This window comes from Pyxicephalus adspersus, chromosome Z (assembly GCF_032062135.1).
Source record: "Pyxicephalus adspersus chromosome Z, UCB_Pads_2.0, whole genome shotgun sequence".
NCBI lineage: Eukaryota > Metazoa > Chordata > Amphibia > Anura > Pyxicephalidae > Pyxicephalus > Pyxicephalus adspersus.
Genome location: NC_092871.1, coordinates 49,520,972 through 49,547,230, shown reverse-complemented (window position 1 = coordinate 49,547,230; position 26,259 = coordinate 49,520,972). Strand labels below are relative to the sequence as shown.

General features: G+C 40.2%; 1 protein-coding gene across 1 annotated transcript in view; it reads right to left on the bottom strand.

The window, feature by feature from the left end:
- FAM163B (family with sequence similarity 163 member B) overlaps positions 1-16,417 on the bottom strand; it is a 121,051-nt gene extending 104,634 nt beyond the window's left edge. The window contains exon 1 of the mRNA XM_072430013.1: positions 14,659-16,417. The gene's annotated coding sequence lies outside the window, so the exon portion shown is untranslated. The remainder of the gene's footprint in view (positions 1-14,658) is intronic.
- Positions 16,418-26,259: the final 9,842 nt, after the last annotated feature.

Genomic DNA, 26,259 nt, shown 5'->3' with positions numbered 1-26,259 from the left:
CCTCCTAAACCTATTAGCCACTGGATATATTTTTCAGTTTTCCTTTGTAGAACAGACTTAAACATTCCCATTTCTGTTTTGTGTTCTTTTAGGACAAAATTGATTCCCAGTCCAAGTCACAGAGAGCCGCCCTTTATAATAGAAAATTTGCTCTCTTAAAATTAAATGTTTTTATCTTTTCTGTTTTTGCTTCCTGTGTACAGCTTATGAAAGACAGGGAAAAACCTACTGCCTTAAAAAAGCATGGATATCATCTAACACAACATTTACACAGGGTTGAGATTCCCAGCTTCGACAGATGAACAGAACAGTGAAGCTGTGCAAACAAATCAGAGAATGGATAGAAGGTTATAGGGATGCTGTACAGAGATATTCTTTAAGGGGAACATATTTGTAATCCCAGCAGACAGAATCTAAAGTTCACCAGTAGCCAGGTCTTCTCCAGAGCCTCTAGTGGTGAGGATGTTGCGTGGCTGGTTACTGCCAGGTTGTGGTCCTTGGGCACCCCAGGGTTGGCAGGATGATACACGGTAGAAAATCACTAGGTGGAAGAATTGTTAAAGAAGGCCAGAGTCAAGGCAGGCAGAAAGCAGGTCAGGAACAAGTCAGGGGTCAAGAACCAGAAATCTAGGAAATGGACACTGGGCACTACCATAGACACGGGAAACACAGGATATACAGGAAGCGACATGAGACACAGGTGACATGGGAGACACAGGGATCACTGCAAACATACTGCAACAGCACAATGAAACAATCTGGGAAACCCCAGACAGGGCAACAAGGGGTTAACACAGGAGCTGGACAGGGAAAGCACTGATTTAAACTGCAGGTATAGAGGAAATGCTCAGTACAGCTAGGGGGCTCGGCACTAGTGGAGACCTGTTGCATGAACTCTCAGTGCTGTGTCTGAGCTAGCTAAATAGCCAGGGATGATCAAGAGGCTATTTTCTTTTTTGCCCGGCAGGATGGGCAAACTGCCCAGGGTCAGAACTGCCCACATGCGCAGGAGAGAGGGGCCAGCAAGGAAGAAGTAAGTGTGACACTTGATATGTTAACTTTTCCATATGTTAAAAGCTTAAAGAGAGTGGGATAGGGAATTCCAGTCATACATCATCAGCATGGGTTTTCAGGTAACTACAGACAGAAAGAAAGAAATGGGTTTGACTGGTGCACTACAGCCATGCCTGCATACAAACTACAGCTCTGAACAGTAGTATGTGTTGCCTGCATGTCACACTTAGTGTTCTTCCTCGCTAAAATGCAGACGCCTCTCTCCTGCAAATGTGGGCAGTTCTGACCCTGGACATAGCTGTCCTAACCAATTTTTATTAGTTTTGTCCATCCTGCTGGTCAATCAGAAAATAGCCTCTTAATTATTCCTGGCTATTTAGCTAGCTCAGACACAGAACTCAGTGTTTGTGCAAGGTGTCTCCACTAATGCTGTGCCCCCTAGCTCTGCTGAGCATTTCCTCTACACCTGTTGATCCACTGAGTGCTTTCCCTGTGCAGCTCCTGTGTTAACCTCTTGTTCTCCTGTCTGGTGCTTGCCAGCCTGTTCCCTTGTGCTGTTTCAGTGTTCAGTGTCTGTGGTTATCCCTGTGTCACCCACTCCTCCTGTCGCTTCCCGTGTCTCCTGTGATCTCCAGTGGCTGCAGTGTCACCAGTGTCTATTTCCTGGATATTTGTTTCCTGACCACTAGATTGTTCCTGACCTTTCTTGCTGGCTGCTTTGATCCTGGACTTTCTCTTGCATAGTGATTTGGTACCATGCATCATCCTGCCAACCATGGTGTGCCCAAGGACCACAACCTAGCAGCAACCACCAGCACAACATCCTCCATACAAGAAGCTCTGGAGAAGACCTTGTTGCTGATTAGATTCAGCACTTTGGCCATTCCCAGGGTTCACACCACCTTTGTGCAAAGCTATAGAGCACCCCTGGAGGCTCTGTCTTCCCAAGCATGACAGTTTGCACAAACCATGACCACACCATTCAAGGCCTCAGCAGACCCACTCACTCAGAGGATAGACGCCCAGGAAGCTACTCAAATCTAGGTACTTTGCCAGCTCCATACCCTCACTATTCAGCTTCTGGCCTCCCTCTGGTGCTCCTGCCGATCCTCCAGCCCATGCTTAGTCTCCTGCTATCCCACTGGTTTCTGAGATTCACCTGCCACCCCCACAGTGATTCTCTGGGGATCCTTGGTGTGGGCGTCCCAATTTGGGAAAGAAAGGTTTTGGTCACCAATAGCATTGAGACCTTCCTGGCCCTCTTCAGGATTTTTGATGAACCAGCTCATGCCTCCTCAGTGGCAGGTACACTCTTTTATCTCTGCCTAATTCACTCACTGTAGGATAGTTTGCAGTCAAATTTCAACCCTGGCAGTTAGGCTCCCCTGGAACAATAAAGTGCTCAATGCTACCCTCTGGCAGAGCCTGTCTGACCGCATCGAGGAGGGATTGGCTGGTAGAGAAATTTCCTATTCTTTGGATGAGCTAATTGTCCTGGCCATCCAGATTCATATTCAATTCATACAAGTACGTTCATTCAAGAACGTTGTCAGGAAAAATCTCGCTCACGCAAAGTTTTTTTCATCCTACCTTCTAACCTCCTAACTACCACTGTCCTTTCAGCTGCCTCTTGAACCTTCAGCCCCTCCTGTTTCTCCTTCTTTGGAAGAACCTATGTAACGGGGGCATTCATGTCTGTCTTCCCGAGATGAGGAGGCCTTTCTACAGGCCTCCTCATCTATTGTGGACAGAAAGGACACTTTATGAACAATGTCAACAGAAGCCGGGAAACCTCAGCTCCTAGTATGCTCTGAGAGGGGCATGCTATGTCAGTCTTTCGCCCCCCCCCCCCCCCCAGCATCCTTTCTTACCTTTTCAGCCTCACTTCAATACGTCCACACTTGCCCTTCTGTCCTGTGGACTTATCCCTTCCATACTTTGCCCATGCAAATGTCTGTAGGTGTGCTGCATCAAGAGACCATAACCTTCCTTGTTCTTTCCAGGCCTCATCTGCAGATAAATTAGGACTCCCATGGCTTCAACAACACTCTTCAGTGCTTAATTGGTCTACTCCAGAGGTATTGGCTTGGGACCCTTCATTCCACTTCCAGTGTTTGACCAAGCTCACACCTCTCAAAACTCTTGCTCTCACCACATCAGAGGTTGATATTTCCATCCCAAAGCAGTACAATAACTTACAATCAACCAAGATGTTTTCTCCAAACGTAAGGCTGAACAATTTCTTCCCCACCAGGCCTATGACTGTGCTATAGACCTCAGATTTTGCCACACCTCCCAGAAGTTGGGTATACCCTATCAGTCTCCCTGAGACCATGGCTATGGGTGAATACATCAAGGAAAACCTGCAGAGGGGATTTATATGCAAGTTCCCTTCCTTTATTGGCACAGATTGTTTTATTTGTCCAGAAGAAAGATGGAACTGTCTGTCCTTGTATTAATTATCAGGGTCTGAATGCCATCGCCATGAAATATTATAACCCACTGACGCTCATCCCCGAGCCCTTTGACCGTGGTGCCCCAGTCTTCACCAAACTGGACCTCTGAGGGGCCTATAACATAATTCTGATCAAGGAGGGGGGCCAATGGAAGACAGCATTTATTACCAGGGATGGGCATTATGAGTATCCAGGGATGCATTTCAGTCTCTGTAATGCTTGGGTTGCCTTCCACACTTTGTCAACAAGATAATTTCTGACCTGCTATACATCTGTTTTATAGATTACTTGGATGACATCCTGATTTTCCTCCCTGACTTAGCCACTCAGACAGCATGTCTGTTTGGTCTTACAATGGATCTGAGACAATGGATTCTTTGTAATGGCTAAGAAGTGCTTGTTTGAAATTATTTAGGTGCCCTTTCTGGGCTGCATTGTTTTCAAAGTAGATCTCTCCATGAATCATGAAAAGGTTGCAGCTCTTTCTAACTGGCCACTTCCCTGCGGCCTTAAGGCTACTCAGCGTTTCTTGGAGGTTACTAACTACTACCGGCAATTCATTCGAAATTACTCCATGCTGGTAGCTCCCATTACAGCCAGATATTGGATATTGGATATTATAAGCCTTTTTAAATTGAGGTTGATGCCTCCTCTGTTGGAGTAGAAGCTATTTTCTTCCAAACCCTCACTCGAGGTAGATGTTCTTTTCAATGAAGTTCTTCCCAACCCAAAAGAATTACTCCATTGGAGAGAGGGAGCTCCTAGCCACCAAGCTTGATCTGGAAGGATAGTGATATCTCTTGGAAGATTCACCTCACCAGGTCATTATTTTTACTGACCGTAAGAACCTCCAGTACCTACAGTCTGCTCGTCACCTCAATCCTCGGCAGCCCCGTTGCTCTTTTTTTCTTTTCTGTTTGATTTTGTCATTACTTTTAAACGTAGTTCTGCTAACTCCTGAGCAGGCACTCTTTCTCATTCCTTTGATCGACAAGATTCCAAGACTGCTTCTGAGCCAAAGTAAATTATCCCTCTAGCCCGCTTCCTATCCTTGACCTCTATCCAGGAATCCGCTATCCCTCCTGGTAAATTCTTGGTGCCTCCTCAACTCCATACCAAAATCTTATGTAGGCACGATTCCAAACTTTCTGGTCTCCTGGGCATACACATACATTTCTCTCCTGACAGTACTGGTAGCTCAATCTTCATAAGGATGTGACAGACTATGTCAAGGTCTGTGCTGTCTGCACTCAAAGTCTGCCACCTGTGCCCCAGCAGACCCACTTCTTCCACTACCAATTCCCACAGAACCTTGGTGTCATCTAACAATGGATTTTATCCTTGATTTTCTACCTTCTGATGGATGTACGGTTATTCTAAAATGGCCCATTTGGTGCCTCTCCCGACTTTACCATCGGCAGCAGCACTGGTGCCAATCATTATTCAGGAAATTTTTCAACTGCACGGTATGCCTACTCATGTCAGATCGTGGGTTGCAATTTATTTCATGTTTCTGGAAAGGTTTCTGCAAATCCCTGGACATCTCTGCAGAATTCTCTTTGGCTTATCACCCGCAAACGGATGGGCAGTCGGAAAGAGTCAATCAGTTTTTGGAGCAATATCTTTGAGCCCTGGTATTGGCCCACCATGATCACTGGGTGGCTCTGCTACCTTGGGCAGCGTTTGCCCACACAAATCATGTCTGCACCAGCACCAAGAAGTCTCCACTCTTCATTGTCTTTTCAAGGCAAATATCCGCGCCTTCTGTCTAACATACCTTGCTCCAACGAAGTACCCACACTCATTGCCCTGCAGAGAGGCTTCAACCGTATTTGGTCTCAAAGCACCTAAATCAGTCAGCTTCTCTTTACAGAAAGTTTGCTGATTGGCGTTGCATTAAGGCACCTCTTTTCTGACCTGTGGTCAAAATATGGCTCCCTACGAAGACTATTCATTGCAGGGTGCCTCCCCTGAAGTTTGTTCCACGTTTCATTAGACCCAAAATTTGTTGCAAGAAGCTTATGTACCTGAATGACTGGAAAGAGTTTAGTCCAGTATAAAGAGAAAAAAATGAACGGTATGGACTCCACTCTCAGTCTTATATAAGGTTTGCCACACCCCACTCACATGTGATTGAGTAGTAACAGAATAAAAAAGAACAAGATATAAGAGGGGTGTTTAAATGTTAAATGTAATTTATGTTTTTATTGTCCAATTAGCATACATTGACCATAGAACAAACATCATTACATCAAACAAATTTAGATAATAAAAGTCCATTGCCGATTAGACATTCAGGTGCATCTGACCTTGTAAACTATACAAAGGAAATTCTATAATATCTGGTTACTTAGTACAGATCACACTATAGCCAATAAACCGGACAATACCATTATACGCCTTTTTGCCCAACGCATTTCCCCTTTTGGCTTCCTCAGGGGTAATATTGAAGATGTCTATGTTCTGCGTGATTGAGTACAGATATAGAGACAATTATAATTTCAAAAATCAAACTTATACAATTGCAGCATATTTAGGTACATTCAATATAGGTGAGATCATTCTAAGAGTGGATTAATTTATGGTAGTGCTTTCATGAATTATAATGTGCATGGTCTTGCATATATGGCATAAGTGTGATTAGTTTTGTGCATATCTATGTCAGAATATTATTATATAAATGTGTGAAATGGTTTTTTGGATAGAATTGAAAATGCATATATACGACTTACTTGAGAACTGAGGTCTGAATTATGTAGAGGATCCAACAAAAGAAAAAAATAGGGTGCAGATTACCTAAAGGGGTATCACAGAATAAATCCAATTAGAATCACTAGTAAATAAATAATTAATTCCAGTGTTCATACACAAGGGATGTAAAAACTTACATGTCCCAGGCTTTTAAATAAACACCCTCAATTTTACCCCTGAGAAAGCCAAAAGGTGAAACGTCTCGGGAAAGAGGCGTATGTTATTATCATCCTGTAGGTATTAGCCATGGTGATCCTTGCTAAGTAGCTAGATTATATAGAACAGGGGTGCCCAACAGGTGGATCACGATCTACCGGTAGATTGCAAAGGCAACGCTAGTAGATTACGGAGCCCGGCCTTTCAAAATAAACTCTACCGCGCAGAGTTATTATTGCCAACTTTTTATTGTTGGTAGATCATTTTGACTTGGTCATTTTAAAGGTAGCTCCCAAGCCAAAACAGTGTTGGCACCCCTGATTTAGAATTTCCTTTGTATAGTTTACAAGGTCAAATGCACCCTAAATGTCTAGTTGGGCATGGATCTTTATTATCTAAATTTGTTTGATGTAATAATGTTTGGTCAATGAATGCCAATTGTACAATCAGAACATATATTACATTTGTCATTGAAATACCCCTTTTATTTCCTGCTCTTTTATAAGGTTTTGGTCCAGCCAAGAGCTTGTGGGTTGCATCTGCAGATGTGTCTGCTCCTCTTGCCAAGAAGTTCTATGTTGCTTTAATCTTACACCTGAACCCCAATTTCTCAGGAACAAGTGGAACAGGTGAACAAAATTAGAGGTACAAGTGGGGGACACTTGTGCCTAACACCCCCTAAAATGTTATAATTAGGCCAGCGTCAGAACATAAAAAAACTCTGCCCATCAAAAAAATCTACCCTGTTACACATTGGTGGAGGCTTCTAGCACCTGAACCCCAATTTCTCAGGAAAAGGGGTTGCAGTTGAACAAAATTTAAGGTACAAATGGAGGACACGTGTGGCTAACACCCCCTAAAATGTAATCTTTAAGGCTTCGTCAGAACAGAAAGAACTCTGGCCATCAAAAAAATCTTCCATGTTACACATTGTTGAAAGCTTCCAGCACCTGAACCCTAATTTCTCAGGAATCTTGTTAGGCCATCGCCAGAACATAAAGAACTCTGCCTATCAAAAAAAATCTACCCTGTTACACATTGGTGGAGGCTTCTAGCACCTGAACCCCAATTTCTCAGGAAAGGGGGGTACAGTTGAACAAAATTAGAGGTACAAGTGGAGGACACGTGTGGCTAACACCCCCTAAAATTTAATCTTTAGGGCTTCGTCAGAACAGAAAGAACTCGGGCCATCCAAAAAATCTTCCATGTTACACATTGCTGGAAGCTTCCAGCACCTGAACCCTAATTTCTCAAGAATCTTGTTAGGCCATCGCCAGAACATAAAGAACTATCAAAAAAAAATCTACCCTGTTACATATTGCTGAGATTGGGGTTCAGGCGTTACAAGCCTCCAGCAATGTGTAACAGGGTCTATGCCGCATTTTTTCGTGTTTTTAACACATTTGTGTTTTAAGTGCTTATAAACGCAGGAAAACGTCCCACTAAAATCAATAGAAGTGTTTACCCACGTTGTTCCGTGTCTTTGGGTGTTTTCCAGCTTTAACCTCAGGTTAAACGCTGGGGGAAACGGTCGTTTAGACCAGGGGTGGGCAAACTTTTTGACTCAGGAGCCACAATATGAAAAAAAAATTCACAGAGGGGCCGGGCTGATGGGAAAGTGTGCGGGGTTATGCCATCATGTCGCCACTGAACGTGACGTCATGATGGCATAACCCCACCCACTCTCCCATCGCAGGCTCAGATCCAGGGTACGCGTTCTGCGGCTTTTACGGATGTGCCCTTCCCAGTGGGCTTCTTTTCCTGACCCTGCTCGGGGTGGCACCAGCCAGAGCCACACCCAAAGGGCCGGAAAAACATCCCTATTGGGCCTTTACCATTGCCTGGTGTAGACTAAGCCTAAAATGAAAGTAACATAAATAAAATGTTTTTTTTTTTGTTACATGCCAACATTATTTCTCCTTTAATTTTATGCTCTCCTGGCTCAGCAGTAATGCAACAAACAGAGCACAAAAGCATAATAACATTGAGACTTGTGTCTTCTCACTTTCTGTGGTGTGAATCTGCAGATTGCACCAAGCTGCATTTTACCCTCCTTGATGGTAATGAGTCTCCTCACCCCCATTTCTGGGAGAGAAGTGTGCCATCCAGCTGCAAACCAGTGTTCGATTAGAGGAATATTACAACCATGCTTCCCAATAGCTAGTTTCAGCTGGGCATCAGCAGGGGTTCATTTTATGCAGCTTCCAAAGAACAAAGGCTGTTGTAGCAGGCTGTTATTTCACCTTCTGAATGTTTTTAGCTGCATGATTTTTCCAAAGTCCAGACAGCTAAAGTAATTGGCTTTATGAAAACTCAAAGCTTCCTTCCTGTGTTGCTTCATAAAAAGCAAAGCTTTTACACATATATATATATATATATATATATATATTGATATTCATTAGGGCATTATTTACATTATACCCCGATCTCTGCTGCTTTGCTATAAGAAAAAAATAAGGAAGGTGACAACATTGTTCAGAGCTTGCAGTTAATCAGATTCTGATCCCCTGCCTATTGCTTATTAGGGTACATCTGTGATATGCCCCATACTCTGAGATCTCTACATCTCACAATCCTGCTGAAATACATCTTCTTTCTGCCGGGCCAACACAGAGGAATTTCTTATGATTTGTTATTGTTGCCAACAACCTTGAAAACTAGCCTCCTCAATCCAGTTTGTATGAGATGTTCAAAAACTGATACAGATCTACTTCTATTGAATGAGAAATATACCAGTGAGACGTTATGGTAATCAGCATTGGTCTGATCTAATAACATATGGCAAATGTGTTTTACTAGACCATGGATGTGTGCAAGTATGTGGAAAAAATGTAAACACAAGGACAGGGGGCAAACTAATATTAAATGATTACTTAAAAACTTTATCCTGTCAGACCTGACTACCTTTTTTAAAATTATTAAAAGAATCAAGTTAGGGGTTGAATAAGCTGCAAGCGAAAAAGAAACTCTGCTTAACCTTGAAAGATGATGATTACAGAAAGTTTACAGAGGTAATTAGCCAAATTATATTAGATTGCAAGTTTACTGTAATTTCTTTTTTGAAACTCTACAACTTAATTAAGTACGCATCCGCTTAAAAGCCTGACCTTTGTGGATGCCCCACGCACCTTATTTTTTAAGTCAAGGACTATAGCTGTCCACGCCCGTGTCTCAGTTATATGCTGCCATGGGTGTCACCTAAGTACAGTAGAAATGACCCTCATTAGATAGTGAATCCTACTTTGACTGTATATTAACATACTATTTATCTATACAAATAAGACAAAAAAACATGTTTTAGACTTGCCAAACACAGAGGTGTGGCCACCCACAGACAACTTGTGCTTGGGAGTTAAAAAATGAGAACATCATAAATCAATTATGACATATGGCATGAACAGCAGAACTACAAGGTAAAGACCATGGATTTCACTATGTTGAATAAAACATTTTTCCTACTGCATTTCATGGCACTAGAGAAAACACTGTCCAGTTTACTTACTTGAATTTTTTATTCAGGCATTATTGTAGAGTATCTTTGCACCCCAATCCATTCTGTCAGTAATCTGCTGTTTTTAGAACCCCTGTTTGTAATGCAGAAGAATCCCCAAACAGGGCTACTGTATGGACCTTGCTATCTCTAATATACATAAAGTCTGAGTCTCTAATATACATAAAGTCTGATCTCTTAAAGTACTGTATTAGAAATATTTACCTTGTGTGTTTGAACGTGATGCGTAATTCAGTAAGAAAATAGTAGGGAAGGAGTGAGTATCCCAGGAAGGTGACCCATGCATATCACAGGAGAGATGTTCTTGTAACTCATGTTACAGCAGAAATATGGTATGGTAAAAACTAAATACCCTAAAAATAGCTTAGGCGTTTGCTGGATTGGTTTCACTTTTTGATTGGAATTGTTTTTGAAGTTTTATGCTGAATGAGACACCTAGGTTCGACACAAAGCACTTGTATAGGATGGGACTCTGCTTTAAACCTCATATCTTTAAGTTTAAACTCCATGTAAACAGCTTAAACTATTACTGCTGAACTACATGGGGGAACTACAAGGGATTTCTTTACATAATTGCCCCTGGACAGGTTTGACATAAATATACTGCTACTGCACAAACATCCTAATCTGTCTTTGTGAAATTCATACTTCCCAGACTGAGCAGACTTTTCAGTAATTTTTGGATGGACTACAGCTTTATGTAAATTAATTTATGTGCCATGCTATCTATCTCTCATGTACCAGTGTGTGTAGGTGAGGCATCAGTGGGCTCTAAAAAGAGTCAATTCTGTACCCATAGAAGACATTGGCCGCATTTTCAGAGTCTCATAATGACTAATCCTGCAAAGCAGCTGGGTGCAGACAGAACAAACATTAGAGACAACAGGCAGGCAGAATATTGTGAACAGAGTGCACACAGGACCTTAAGAAGGTAAACTGCCTGCAAAATTTATAGGAAGCTCCTAAATTGCCAGTAGCAGCTTTCAGATATCTTTTAGACCTTTTCTAAAACTCATTGCATACTATAATGCAGATACCAACATTACCTTGGAAGATGGTGCCTTCATGTGAGAGCATGCTTACTGATCAACAGTAATGGGCAAAATGGGGCAGGGTTTGGGCTCTAAACAAAAATTCTGGTTACGTTTGTGTAACTGGCTTATTTATGTTTGTAACTGAACTGAAGCTTTATGACATCAAATGGCTTGTATATGACATGTGCTCCTGCTGGAAGTATCCATTCTTACAAAGCACTGCATTGCTTAACCTCCTGAATAGACCATTCTAAAAAATTTAATGAAGAACAGTAGTTCTTCAAACTGGAAGGAGTTACCAATTGCCTGTGAAATTGATTAAAGGAGGACATCAGAGCCATCTACCTGTCAGGTCAAAGACTAACATGTAACCCTAACCCTCCACTCACTATCTGATTCCTGAATGGGGAATAATTAATGCAGAAAGGATGTAAATAATCTCAATGATGCGTTTTATGTCAGAGTTCTCTGACCTTTGGCATTAATTATGATCAGACCTTTCTCTACTTGATATAAGACTTAATGAACTCACTGCTCCATGATGTCTGCACAGCCCAATAAAATAGCAACATTTTTTTTAATGGGACAAACTCCACCTTGACCCCTCAAAAAATAGGAAAATGAGTCACAGATGCATCACATTATGGATGCATTTCATTGGAACATTAGCAAAAAGCAACAAATCCTACCACACCTACATTTTAACAGAAAACAAGGTTAGCTTTTTGTTATTTTATTATAAAGAAATGCAATCCCTGCATGCGCTGCTTCTTTTCTATGCTGTAGTTAGCTACACTGTGCACGGCCAGTGGTTACACCAATGTTACGGCAGCCATTGGATGCTACATCCTGCAGGGGCACTGTGCGTGGTCAGGATACCCTGGTAAATCCTTGGGAAGTAGGCGAGACTAGGAGTGGGGGGTGGGGAAGAAAAGTCATGAAAAAACTATAATTTGCATATCAGTATATTTAAACAAATAAATATATAAGGTTTTCAAAAAAAAAAAAATATTCTACAATTATTATTAATAATTAACAAACTTTCATAAATATTGTAAACAGCCTTGACCCAATCAGACCTATCTGAGTGCAAATGTATGGTTGTATAATAATAACAGCATGCGACTGAAGTGAGGACATTGGAGTGTAAGCACCTTTGAGGAAGGGAATGGTGTGAAAGGCTTTCTGTACAGCACTGAATGTTAGAATTAGTGTGTGACTGTGCTAAGGACACATGAGCGTTAAATCCCTCTGCTGCAGGCTTAGTGTTCTTGTACAGAACTAGGCAATATATCAAAGCTACAAAAAAGGTAATAGTGAGTGACTTTGCTAGGAACATTACAGTTCTTTGGTGTAGTGACAATTCTTTGGTGTAGTGACCAATGTGAATGACTTAGGGCTCTATTTATAAAGCAGTGAATCTGGTATTCACTGAACCATTCCCTAATGGAGAATCAATAACTTCCCTTGAAAACACATGGACCTAGAAGATTCTCCACCAGTGAATGTTTTAGTAAATGTCAGATTTAATTCTTTATAAATGGAACCCTTGGTGTTCTCCATACTGCACTGTAAAATATGTTGGAGCTACATAAATGTATTATAATATCATAATATAATATATAATCCTCCAGTGGGGAGATTAGACTGTAAGAGTAATAATATTAATCATAATAATATTGCAGAATAGTTTGGAGCTACATAAATGTATTACAATATGAGTGTGTTCCTCCAGGGGGGAGATTAGAGTGTAAACTCCTCTGGTGCACAGACTGTTTTCTGCTTTAAGAATGGATGAGAACAGTGAGATAGTAAAATCTGTAAAAGGCAGTGGAACACACTGGAATGAAATAAATACATATTTACAGATTCTGTTACTCTACATTTGATATAGATACATTAAACACTGAACTTGAATTCCTCTTACTGTATTTAATATGATGACCAAACTCTGCATTTAGTTTTCCTGTCAGCCCTTTATTATTTAGCAGAGCTCCCTGGCTGACACAAGGGTATATGCTCCATCGTCATGCCTTGTTTATTACAAGAAAAAAAAAATTATTCAACACACACAGTTAAGACAAAACTCACAGAAAGAACAAAAATGGGCACTACGTTGACCTAAATCAACCTCAGTTCTCACTCTCAACCAACACATAATCCATCGAGAAGTGACAATCCCTATCACAGAGGCTGCTTGTGAAATGTATTTGCACAGTCACCCCAAATAATGAAATGGAAATTCACTGGCAACAAAACCTGCAACAGATGAACCACCAACTGCTGCTGATGAACTGCAAATTCCAGCATGACCCAGCTACAGCTTGTAGATCTAACCCGTTTGGGGTTATAAATAAACTCCAACACCAAATCTTCCAACCAGCTGCCCGTTCCAGCAAGTAAACACAACCATTTTCTTGTAGATGACAAGAGGAAGCTTGAAGGACACTTCAACCCAGTCCAAATATTAAACAACCCCATTGGATGCATAAATATCAACCATCCACACATGCACATATCACTGTTTTGTAGCGTATAAACTGGATTACATCCATGGTGATTGAGCAATACACAGTACAGCGATACCATTGGATAATAAATAAAAAAAAGGTTATTTCATATTACTTTGATTTTTTGTTTTTTTAATTAAAAAGAGACAAAGTGCCGAAATAACACTTGAAGTTAGTGCAGCACAAGGTTTGCTGAAAAACAATGGCAACAGACTGAGAAGCAAGAACAAAATTACTGAACACTGGTGAACACTATACGAATACCAAAGACAAACTGATTATGATGATCACTTTGAGAGCACGTTATATATATTGCTGACCCAAAATTTTATTGTGTGTAATTTTTTGTAATGTATTTGATACCTCTCCCAACAGAAGGGTAAATGCTGTGAAATGTGTTGAACAGGAAGATGACCTTGGAACAGAAAAAAGTCAAGAGTCAGTTGGTTAGGTTGAATTTTTTTAAGAAATTTCACTATATTTGCACAGAAGAGTTGTGTGCACGTTTAATAGCCTGTGGGGCATATTTTAGAGCTAGAAATGTCAGATGCTAATCAAATAAAGGGTGCCAAAATGGAAATAAAATATATCTTCTAACTGTGTGATTTTTTTCATTACAAATATGTAAACCGATTCCCTATAAATGCTTGTTTGCTAACAGACTAACAAATTCCTATGGGACTAATCCTATATAGTCCAAACCTGTTCTACATTGAGCAGGGCATTGAAAAACAAGCAATTCCTAAAAGGATCAAAAAATAATGGACAATTACACTGACAAATTAGTGGCCATATCTGCTCTGTCACTAGTTATTAGACATCTGTCAACTGCTTTATAACCAACTTTTATTTTCTTGCACAAAGCAAAGTGTAAACATTGTTCTCCAAAATCTCAGAAAGTTTTGCTCCTTAATTGACCATAGTGATAATCCAGCTTTACTTTAAATAATGTGGAAAAGGTATGTTCCTCTCATTAAATATTATTGCTTTTTTTAACTCTCACACTACCTGGATTTTGTTGATGATAATCCCATCTGTTCTGCAACTACCAAAAATTGGGTACCAAAAATGTCGAGGCACCAATTTTCTATGATGCTCAAAAATACAAACATGAAGAATTTCGGCAAAGAAATATAAGATATTAATAGGCTCACAAAATAATACAAGCTAAGGAGCACTCCAACCCTGTGACTGCTTCTGCAGACGTAAACGTGACAATTCCTCACCTTTAAAAAGTGGAAGTCTTCTTTTGGTTAGGTGAGGTCCTGCTTATGGAGCATGAGGTTTCTTCGGCCAGTCCAAATCCAATGTAGAGCAAGGATGAAACTGACCCCTATTCTGTAAGTTTGGCCTCTTTAAAGAGGCAATAGAACAGGTTTCTGTAGTCTAACTCAGCCAAGACTAGAAAGAGATCACATTTGGGATGCTCAGTGCATCCTGCAAGAGGCCAGGTATATGGAAGACGACAGGTTATGTCCTGATATTGGTCAGTACTAATATAATAAATTAGTAGGGTGCAGGATAACCTTCCTGATTAGGATGTTAGATCCTTCCTGATATTAGAAAATTTTATATTATATACAGTAAGTAGGCTGGCAGACAGTTCTGATTATAGTAGGGACCAGGTGTAATATCCCATTTGGGGTCCTGAAATCAAAACTGCAGTGGTGTGAAGTGATATTTTGTAGTAATACAATGTTATTAAACTGCTAGGAATCTTCTGTACAGAGAGAAATTTTGGGCAACCAGAAAAATTCAAGAGACCTGTTCTGCTTTTGGGGTAAAACTCTGTATTTCGGCAGATTTTGTGAGTAGTACCTTGAGAGACTGTGGGGTGCTGTGGTACGTGCCTTGCTGTATGGCAAAGCCAGCAGTGAATATGTACCGTCCAGTCTTCTCTTGAGGATCCCTTCTCCTTACAGGAAGCTTGTGGGGTGCACAGCAGATTGCACTGACCTGTTTACCATCAGCTGTTGCAGTGCTGTCTGGATTGCAAAAAAGCTTCCCGAGTGCTGCTTTACTGTCTACTTCTGGACTAACATGCTATTTGCGTTCAGCTATTGTGAATACTTATTACTTATAATACTTATTTTTGGTCAGTGTCTGAGGTGCTTTCAACTCCCTACAGTTATCTCTTGGAGTGCAGTTTTCAATGCTATAAACCTATATACTCTTTCAGGGGTACTTAAAGTGTAAAAAAGGATTTAGGTATGCAGTTCCAATTCAATGGGCCATGGAGATCGCTGCAGACCTTACAGTCAGCTTTTGGGGTGCTTAGTAGCATGCAGAAAGTTTTTGGGTTGCAGTGCTGCTTGCACTGAGCTCCTGGAATGCTGCAGCTATTTAATGTCTTTCAGAGCCTTTGGGGGTTCAACTAAGATAAAGGGTGCAATCCCCAAAGTCTATCCCCCAGCTTAAATAAATCTTAGTGGGTTGCCCTCATTGGGGTGTTAGACTGGTTTACTGCCCCAGTAAGGTGTCAGTGTCCCCTCCTGCCCCCAGTAAGGTGTCCAGTTCTTCTCTGGCCTCAGCAGAGTTTCAGTCTTTCCTCCTGCCCCAAAGGGGTGTCAGATTTTCCTCCTGCCCCAATGGGGTGTCAGATTTTCCTTCTTGCCCTTGGAAGGGAGATAGAGTTTCTGTTTCTCTCAGTGGAGTGTCAAACTTTTCTATTGCCCCCAGTGGGGAGTTAAGAGTTTCTTCTTGTCCTCAGTGGGGTGTCAAGCTCTCCTTCTGCCCCCAGTGGGGAGTTCGGTTCCCTTCTTGTCAGGCTTTCCCCGTCCTCACACAGTGACAGGTTGTTCTTCTGCCCTCAGTAGGGTGTCCTTCTCCCCTCCAGGGGTGCCAAGCGTTCCTCCTGCCCCAAATGTTGGGTCCGGCTGTATTTCTGACCTCAGTGGGGTGTAGTTAGGTGTGCGGGCCGGCAGCAGGGGACAGTCGTGGCAGCGCAAAGCGATTCTTCTCCTCTGACTGAAGCTTCTCCCGCAGCTGCTGCTGTTATTGTCGGTGTACGAGCGCAGAGGCGGGAGCGCGCTTGAATCCGGGGAGCTCTGGGAGGTTGCGCGCCTCGCGCCCTTTTACCTCTGGAAGGCAGATCGGTGGCCCTGTGACTGACTCTATTGTAAAATTGGCTATTGTAATAAAATATAACACACTAACGCTGATTACATGACTGCCCCTCCGATACTCCGAGTCACTTACCTGGTACAGTTCTGTCACCTACCGCCAGCCTGTGCCAGGGGCCACCTCAGGAGAGAGGGGGGGGGGGGCGGGTAGAAACCCCTTTCGTGGCCGCTGCCAGAGTTGAAATAAGTATTTTGTAAGCTTTCAGGTTGGGTGAAAGTGAAGGTGTGCTTTGTCCAAAGGGTTTTAGTTGTCTCATAGATTCCAAAACAGCCAGCAAAATGGTAGCAATCAGTTGCTAATAATTTGTATAATATACAATGGAAATCACATGTTGTATTGCACTGTAAAGCTCTCCATGGACCTGAAACTGTGCCTGGAAATGGTTGCAGTCCCAAAATGGCTAAACAGTGAGGGACAAAGCTAGCTCCGGGCCCCTGTGTAGAAATGACTCGCCCCCGCCCCCCTCAACTTACTTGGGACCCCTGTGTAGAAATGCCTCCCCCCCTTAACTTACTTAGGGCCCCTGTGGAGGTCATCATTGTCCAGGGGGGGGGGGGTCTGAGGTCCCTGTGCAGCGGCACAATTTGAACCACCCTATGTGCACTGTGGGTAAAGGTTACATTAAATACAAATGTACAAACATTTAGCCCACCTTCCATCCCTTTCATCATTAGGTTGGTGTTTTATAAAACAAAACTGAGATCCCAAAGCAACAAGGCTTTGTAATCAACGGGCAATAGGCTCTCATATCTGAAGCCCAGAGGGTGCCAGCAAGGGGATCTGGGGGTCTATCTACCACCTGCCTATTACCCCTCCCTAGTGAGCTGACTTTAGGAGTCCTTTGTATCCATTAACATTTCATCATATGTCAAGGTGTGCATGTAAATTGTAAAGAAATGCACCACATGTTGTAAAAAATACTTTAAAAAAAACAAAACTATTTTTATTACAATTTACCTTGTAGATTTCGATGTTGTCCCCCAGTGTCCTGGCATGAAATCAGAGCTGGAGTTGCAGAAGATCGCATGACAAGCACCATGGGCCTCCTATCCTCATGGTTCCAGTTCCTGTTTGACCAATGATTGAGTTGAGTGATTATTAACTATAGCAGCAGGAATTAATGTGCCCAAGGAACTGTGGGGAATAAGTTTCCTCTAACATCACTGTCCATGGTGGGTTTTAGACCAATTATGGACACTGATGTCACACTTCTTCCCCAAAGTTCTCTAGATATGTGCCAGGAGAGCAAACTTCTAAGTATATAGATAATTATTAAAGTTATTTTATTTAAAACATTTTTGGAGTGTCTATTTACATTATCCTTGCAAACGGCAAACTAATTAGGAGCATTTAAAGCTAAAAAAGGGAGGGGGGGACCACCTGCTTATGACTAATTGTGTGATGGCAGATATTACATAACCTTATTCCGTGCTTTTTGGGACCTTACATTTTGGGGAAACACTTCTAATAGTCTACTCTAATGTCTAAAGATACCCAGTCTTGTATCAACATAGCAGGGAGGAGGTGCAAACTTGCTCTCTCACTATCAAGATACTAATCAGATTTATTACTTTTTTTCAGATCACAGTGGGACTGCAACTCTGCTGCCAATCCAGATAGCAATGGGCAGGACTAGGTGGTGGTCAAATGCTGATTGAAAAGCTATAGCCCTCTAAATAATCATTGAAATGCAGATAATCACACTTCTCCAATTATCTTCAAATCTCAATGTGGTGAAGACACAGCCTAAAAAAAGGCATGGCAACTCTGCTCTGAAATCAGGAGCAGTGCAACACTGTTGCTTCCCCATCACCAAAAACTTCATTGTGTGAACTTCACTGGTCAGATAAACCTACATTACCTATTCTTTTAAATGGTGCAGACTTTTTTTATAGCATTGTCATACGTCATGGATTCTTTGATAAGTAGACAGATTTGTGATTTAGGCATTTTAAACACGCTCCTAAGGCATAGCATGCACATAAAATTCAGAATAATTTTACATCACTTACAGTAATAAATACACAATCAATGACAGCATGACATGTACACACCTTAGACATTCAAAATGGCATTTTGGGAGTTTTTGCTTTTAATGCATTTTTAAAGGAAACTGTTTAAAAAGGCACGTTGAAATCTTTAGACTTTGATTTACAAATGCTTCCTATACACATCTAAAATTAGTAAAGAAAAAGCATATCAGTTATATATGCAATTCACAACTTTCCAGTATCTACCAAACATATCAGAAAATCAGCTGAGTAGACAGACCCTGTAATTTACTAGGATGAAGAACTGATGTCTCTCAGTCAGCTTTTCAGAGAAAGAAGCTTTTAAATGGTTTGATGAAATTTTAGTTTTGGGCAGTCAAAAAGCAAGAGACTGATAATCAAAAACCTTGATGATGTTTAAATGACCCCCTTGCATTTTTTTAAATAAAAAAGTCTAATGTTTTTTGGGGTAAAAATAGCTTGGTAATTATGGTGGATAATGTTTCCTTTGCACTCTCATCCCCAGTGAAATCCATAGATCCATTCTGTAAAACACATTAACATTTAATTACCTGAATTTTATAAAAGTCACAAATCTACACAGCGAGAGATAAATTATTGAGACTTTCCCCCGTCTAATTGTGTCTTCATGTACAGCCTGATGGGTGATTTGACGCTTTTAATTATTAAATGCACATAATTGATTTTATATACATTCTTTACATATTGAGGCAATTGGAAGAAGCTGTGTCTATATCCCATAAGGAGGCAAACTTATAGTCAATGTAATATATTTTCTTATCTAAGTTGTTTCAAAGCAATGCAGGTCAAAGGTTTTTGTAGTTTTTTGTAGTTTTGTCAAATGTGACAAAACTACAACATAAATCATAGCTGCGATGACTACATAAGATGAGTCACATCTTTGTTATCAAAATCAGTGCTGTTGTAGCTATTAACTTCCATAACACCACTATAAATATTTAAAATATAAAAAAAAACTAAAAAAAAAACACTGATGGAACACCAACACAGATACTGTATGAGTAATATCACTATGATCAGTGTGTTGTTTCTGCTGCTGGACTCTCCACAATGAACAATAGAAGCAGTTAGAAGCAATAGAAGCAGTTACAGAGTCCAGATATTGTTGGGTTCTCCACATGCATATACATTGGTATATTATTTACATTACAAATGGTAATAAAGCTACTGTGATTTATAACATTATGGACACATTTTTGTTTAGTAGAACAAAACATGCAATAAAATACAGTATATAACTGTTAGACAAGATTTTTTTTATCATTTTATGTTATGAAATATTACTTTTCCATTACAATCTGCAGCCAGCTGTCATTTGTCAAATTTGCCAACAAATTCAAGGGCCGCTTTTTTACAATTATGCACACTGAGAAAATTCAGTTTGTGTTTGTGTATATATAAACTTCTTTTCCTGCTCATGACTGTTTTTTTATATTTCCTTTCAGTCAGCACACCGAGATTTATAGTAGCAGACAATCCCACCACCTTCTGTATGAGAAAGTCCTATATTCTGTACAGCTAAATCAGGTAATAGTCTGCCAAAGTGCCATCACACACAGTCCTAGCACAGAGGTTCTATCTTATTCTCACTCTGCCCAAAATTAAATGAAAGACTTTAGCTGAGCTGCATGTTTTTTTTCCTTTTCTTTCCCATTATCCACCACCTGTACTGATTGAAATGAAAGATAGCGAACATTTCCCTACAAACAACAGAATTAGCTACAACTCAGGCTAATTTTCCTTACTCCTGGATTAAGGAACTTCCATATTTAGGGGTGCGGATTGTTGCCAACAATAATGCACTTTTTAAGGCTAACTATATACCTCTAATACAGTCATTGTGTGCAGCCAAATTAATTAGTGGTCACCACACCCTAATGGAGATATTTGGCAATGTACTTTTTCTACCAGGAATTATTGATAGTTATAGATTTTCATGGTGGATTCAGAAAGATATGACTACGGTTGTTTCTATGCTATCTAGCTCAGGAGTGCGCCCCTTCACTTACTTGAAAGACAAATACGATATCCCCAATCTGGAGTCTTTTCGATATTTGCAAATATGGCATTTTCTCAATAGTTTGCTTTGTAACTTGCAATTTTCATTAGGAATTAGAGAGTTTGAACATACATGTAGGGATAAACCGGTTACAGTAGGGGCTATCCCCTTTCTATATACATCTATTGTTCAAAAATGGTTCAACAAACCGTTATCTTACCTGTCAACATAGGCAAAGGAACTTTCCATTAAGAGGATACTTCTGGTCTATGGCTAGCCATATACAAATCTTCTAGAAAAGAACTCGCACTGGAAAATTCTTATAAGGTTCTCATGAGATGGTACCTAACCCCGGCAAGGGTAGCCCATGCCTTACCTAACAGATCTCCAAACTGTTTTAGGGGATGTAATGCAAAGGGTACTATGGGTCATATTTGGTGGAATTGCCCCAAAGTTTCTAGACTATGGATAAGAGTGTACCACATGATTTGTACTGTTCTAGGGATTAACTTAATCAAAGACCCACGACAAGCCTTATTCCATGTTCCTTTGCCGGATGTTGATAGGAAAGATTCAATTCTTATCTCTCACATTTTTATGGCTACCAAGCAGACTATTGCCTATGCCTGGAATTTACTATTCTGAATTTTATGGAAATTAAAAATCGCATGCAGGGGACAATGGTTAATGAAAAGATCACGGCCATCATTAATGGTACTCATGGTAAGTGGATATCTAGCAGTTCTGGCTGGACTACTACTTACAATCCCTAAGGACGCTTTCCCTCCTTCATATATGATTTGTTTCTGTATATGTTTTATATTAGGACATACTTACTCCCTCCCTTCCTCCTTTTCTTTTCTCCTTTCCCTTTACTTTTCCTTTTTTTCTTCTTTTTCCCTATTTTTTTTTTTGTTAAAAAATAGAAGCTGAGAGAATGACATTTGTGTGGATACTTTTCTAACCATGAGTATTTTATTTGAGGTTTATTATTTTTATTAGACATTTTGTTTCATGGAGCAAGTGTACAAATGTGTTGTGATGATTCTTGTATACTAATATTTAAACTTTGAACAGCTGATTATTATGTTCCTATCCTGCTTGTTCTATAACCGATTTTGATTTTCTCAGGATTTTTTCCATGTGATTTTGTAATCTGCTCCTTGTTAATTGTATTTGTTTATGCTTTTCAATAAACTATTTTGTACCAGAAATTAAAGATAGCAAACACGAGTGTTTACACATTGATACCCGGCAATGGTTTATGGGAGAGTGGATAAGATGTTGTGATACACACGTACAATTAATTGCCTGCTTAGCAAATAGTTTTGCTCTGCGCAAGGCAGCTAAAAGTTTGCAATAGCAAAAGGTTTTCTGGAACCCTAATCCTAAACACTTAATTTTGTTAAAAATGACACAATAGGGGGCGTGTCCGGCCGGCTCTTAAGATGGCCGCGGTTTGAGAAAGCTCTGTGTGAGTGTGGGCGATAGCGACGAATTTCCACAGCTACTTTGACCCTCCGAGATTCTTACAGACATACTGGGACCTTACAGAACTTGGCGGACATGACTAGGCGTAAGAAGAGCAAAACGGAACCCCAGAAATTGTCTTATTTCTTCAGGCCGCAACAATCCCGTCAATACCAAGATGGCGGTAGGTCCTCCGTCTCGGCTTCTTCTCCCGCAAGATCAACAGGAGATTCTTCTCCTTTGCCAATCTCTAAAACTAGATCACCCGACAGTGCGGATGAGTCTTCTCAGAATACGACCTCTCCAGGACCGTCATCGATGCTTCCACATTCAGAAGCACCGCGCACACCGGATCCTATACTAAGCCTAACAGGAGATGCAGCTACAATTACAGGCCTGACAGAAGACATTGATTTGGAACGATTTCAAGTAGGTGACGCAGTTCTCTCACCAGCAACGCTGAAAGATATGTTAATATCTTTAAGACACTCCATACAACAGGATTTAAATTCGATGTTGGGCAAATTTAATGCAACTGTTTCCAGTCTTGGGAAAAGAGTACAACATATTGAAACTAAAATGGGGGAAATTTCTGAAGCACATAATATTCTGATTGACGCCCATCAAGACCATACGTCTGAATTGAATTGGCTTCGATCCAAAGTGGCTGATCTCGAGGATCGCTCTCGACGTAACAATATTAAATTCAGAGGGATACCTGAATCTGTGATTGTGGGTGAGTTGGAATCTTATGTTAAACAAATGTGCCATGCTCTAATTCCCAATGCAACAGATTTAGAACTTACCATTGATCGAGCCCATAGAATACCTAAACCAGCATTTCTCTCAGCTGAAACTCCAAGAGATGTACTGGTGCGTATGCATTTTTTCCACATTAAAGAAAAAATTATGCAAATAGCGAGGAAAAATCCTTCTGTACCAGATCAATTCCGCAACATTCAATTGTTTGCCGACTTATCTAAAAAAAAAAAAAAAAAAAAATGACACAATAAAAGCACCAGCATGTTTTCAGGAGACGGAAGTAAAATGAACCTGTCCTGTCCTGATTTAGTGTGGACTGGGCATGTACTTTGTAAATGTTTTAGGTGCTACGTTAGCATACTAAAGAAAGGCTAGGAATTTTTTTAATTAAATATTTATTAAGACCTTTTTTGAAATTAGATCTTTCCAGTAAGGGATTAGGGGATATTGGCTGTGTTTTTTTTCCCCAGAAGTAGATGTACGCCAGAGCAAACCTGTAAATGGTAGAGCTTCCATTGTACTGCAGTTACATTATTGGTGTTTTGTTGTTGATTCCCTCAGAGACCCTGCTGTGCTCATACCAATCTTCAGACTCTCTGCTCTCTCCCTGTCTGTAATTACAACAATCTTGACTGCTGGATGAGAGGTGACTGACCTTATTTTGTTCTGTAGTGTCACAATTTTTTTGGCCATAATTTTGGGGTAATTGAGAAGCCAAGAGAAGATGTTCAGCACAGAGTACATGCTTTGGATCATCAGGAGGCCTTTTACTCTTGGTTTAATCATACATGCCCCATTGCTGGTACGCTAAGGAATGGAGCTGGTGCCACACTTCACATTGGAACCTTTATTCTTTACAGTATATCTCTGCAATACAGGCACATTTTTCCATGTTTTATCCCTAAAAGACCTTGCAAGTACAGAAAATACATGTTGATCTGCCTGCAATGCACTAAGCTTCCAAATTCCTCTTGTTCAATGACACAACATATCTGGCTGTAGTGACATTGACTTGGTGTAGGCCTTGCTCAGGTGTCTGTCTTTAAACTACTAAATTGTTCTGTGGGGTATTTAGGCTATGTACACACATAGGATAATTTCCATGCAAAAATGTTCTGCTTTTTTGCATGGAAATACAGACAGAATTAGAACGCTAGGGGGTTAATATTTATATATTTTATTTTATGATAAAATCTGTATTAGTCACTCAGCATTTTTTATTTGATTTGTTTGGAATATAGCACATCTGATTGTATATTGGGTCTGCTTAATAATAAACTAAATTTGGCTGATCGATGTGCTTCAAGGAATGAAAATATATTATTTTAAAGGGTGCAGTTATGTCATTTTGGGCCTGGCATCAGTTCCTATAAAGAGTAATACATTTATTATATGTGTTTTAGGGGGGAGTGTATAATGGCTCTTCACCCTGCCTGGATATTTTTGGATTTTGTGATTAAATAAATACAAGGATAACATGGAAGATTCAGGCAGTAATTTCCCTATTCAGAAAATACCCCAGAATCACCATTACTGAAAACACAAGAGCAATATCCTATTAGCAGTGACACTGCCTAAATTGGGTCTTTTTTTGTTACATAACAGGACAAAAGAGTTATAATATTATGTACAAACTGAGCTGCCAAAAAAAAAAAAAAACACACACACACAAAAATCTGAAGAAAGCTTCTTCTACTAGTTATTGAGAAATCAGTCTTATTTATTTTACCCCAGGAAGAGAAGTCTGACCTGCAGTCTTGTTCTCACGCTCGTGCCACAGACGGGCAATTTTATTGCCAAATCATTTTGTTCTTTGCTTTGCCTCCAAAATAATTTTGATTGGCTGGGAGGATGAATCTGTATCTAAATTAATAGGGCAAAGCAGCACATTTCATTATCTATTTCCAAAGGACTGTATAGATGTTTTTATTTTGCTTGTCTTGCAAAAATCCTCCTTTTTAATTTCGCTGCAGCCAGTCCGGTGACAGTACAACAAACATGAGAGCCAGGAGGTAATTTTGAGCTGGCTCCTGTTTAAACTAAAGATTTAATCCAGTATTATTTAGATATATATTATAGTATAGTTTTTAAATAAAACATGTACATGTTTACTACATATCTTAATTTACACCCTGTGGGTTTATCACTAAAGTTTCCCTAAATTTCTCTATATAATGCAAGTTGATCACTGCTAGTGAGAGGAGCTAGACTCATGTTGTATATAGGTTTCTAAAAACATCACAGTGCCCTGTTTCAGTACTTATCTGAAGAGCCTGCAGGCCTGATGCTAGCAGAGGACTGACTCTTGGAAGAGATAATCAAATATAAAAATGCCCTGGTAAATAGTAATCAGAGGAGTTAGCATTTCTAGGCAGACTCATTTGCATACAGACCATCTAGGTAACACTCACCTGTGATGCCAAAATAAATTATTTAAAAGAACCGAAATCCAATAAATGAAAGGGAGCAAACCAGGGACAGTAGTGCTAGGAAAGAAAGGGCTAGATGGTGCCAGATGTCATTCAACCTGGATATAAGATGGGCTCCAGGTTACATGCCTTACCTTTTTATGCACACTGTGTAAAGCTGTGTACACAATTGGAGCCTCTATAACTGAGCCAGAAAAAGGGTAGAAGAGCTAATGGAATTCTAGTAGTAGAAAGCACCTTGTGATTGCTTGAAAGACTAATCTGCCAAAAATATGCTCTTTTGTATCTGTGCTCTGTTTCTCCTGTACATCAAATTTTTAAATATCAAAGGGTAAAACTGTAAAGTCCTTAATGCAAGTATGGTAATCTCAAGTCTAAGGCTACATACGATGACGTTAAAAATAGTCATTTGCCCACGGTCTTAAAAAAGAATCCCTGGGGGTACTTTGGCGTGAATATTTCCTGGGTACCTCTATTTTTTGCTTTTAAAGCACAGTAATCACACATTCTATTGTTATTGCTCCTCATCTCTATGATCCCTACAATCCCCTGAAGAAGCCTTATTGGCGAAACGTGTCAGGCACTTGAGATAAGCTAAAAAAATTACTTGATCACCTACCATCAAGTGTAAACACTGTATATTGTTTCATTTACGTCCACAAATTTAATATGCCTTACACTAGTAGTTCTGTGTTTACAATAGGACCACTACAAGTATTGATTAATAAATGTTTATATCTTATTTGCCTTAAAAGCCTACTCATCTATCTCTCCTCCTTGTAATATACTATACAAGGCTTGGCAACAATCTAAAACTTTCTCTTTAACTATTTCTTACATTGAAGAAAAAAAAAAACCTCCCCATGGTAGTACATTGCAGTGAATTACAAAACAAAAGGTCTTGTGCTTTTCTTTGCACATAATTGTGCATTGCATCCAACCCAATCATTTTTAATAGGTTGCATTTTTAATAGGTTGCCCTAATGCTCGTATGTTAACTCCAATAACCCA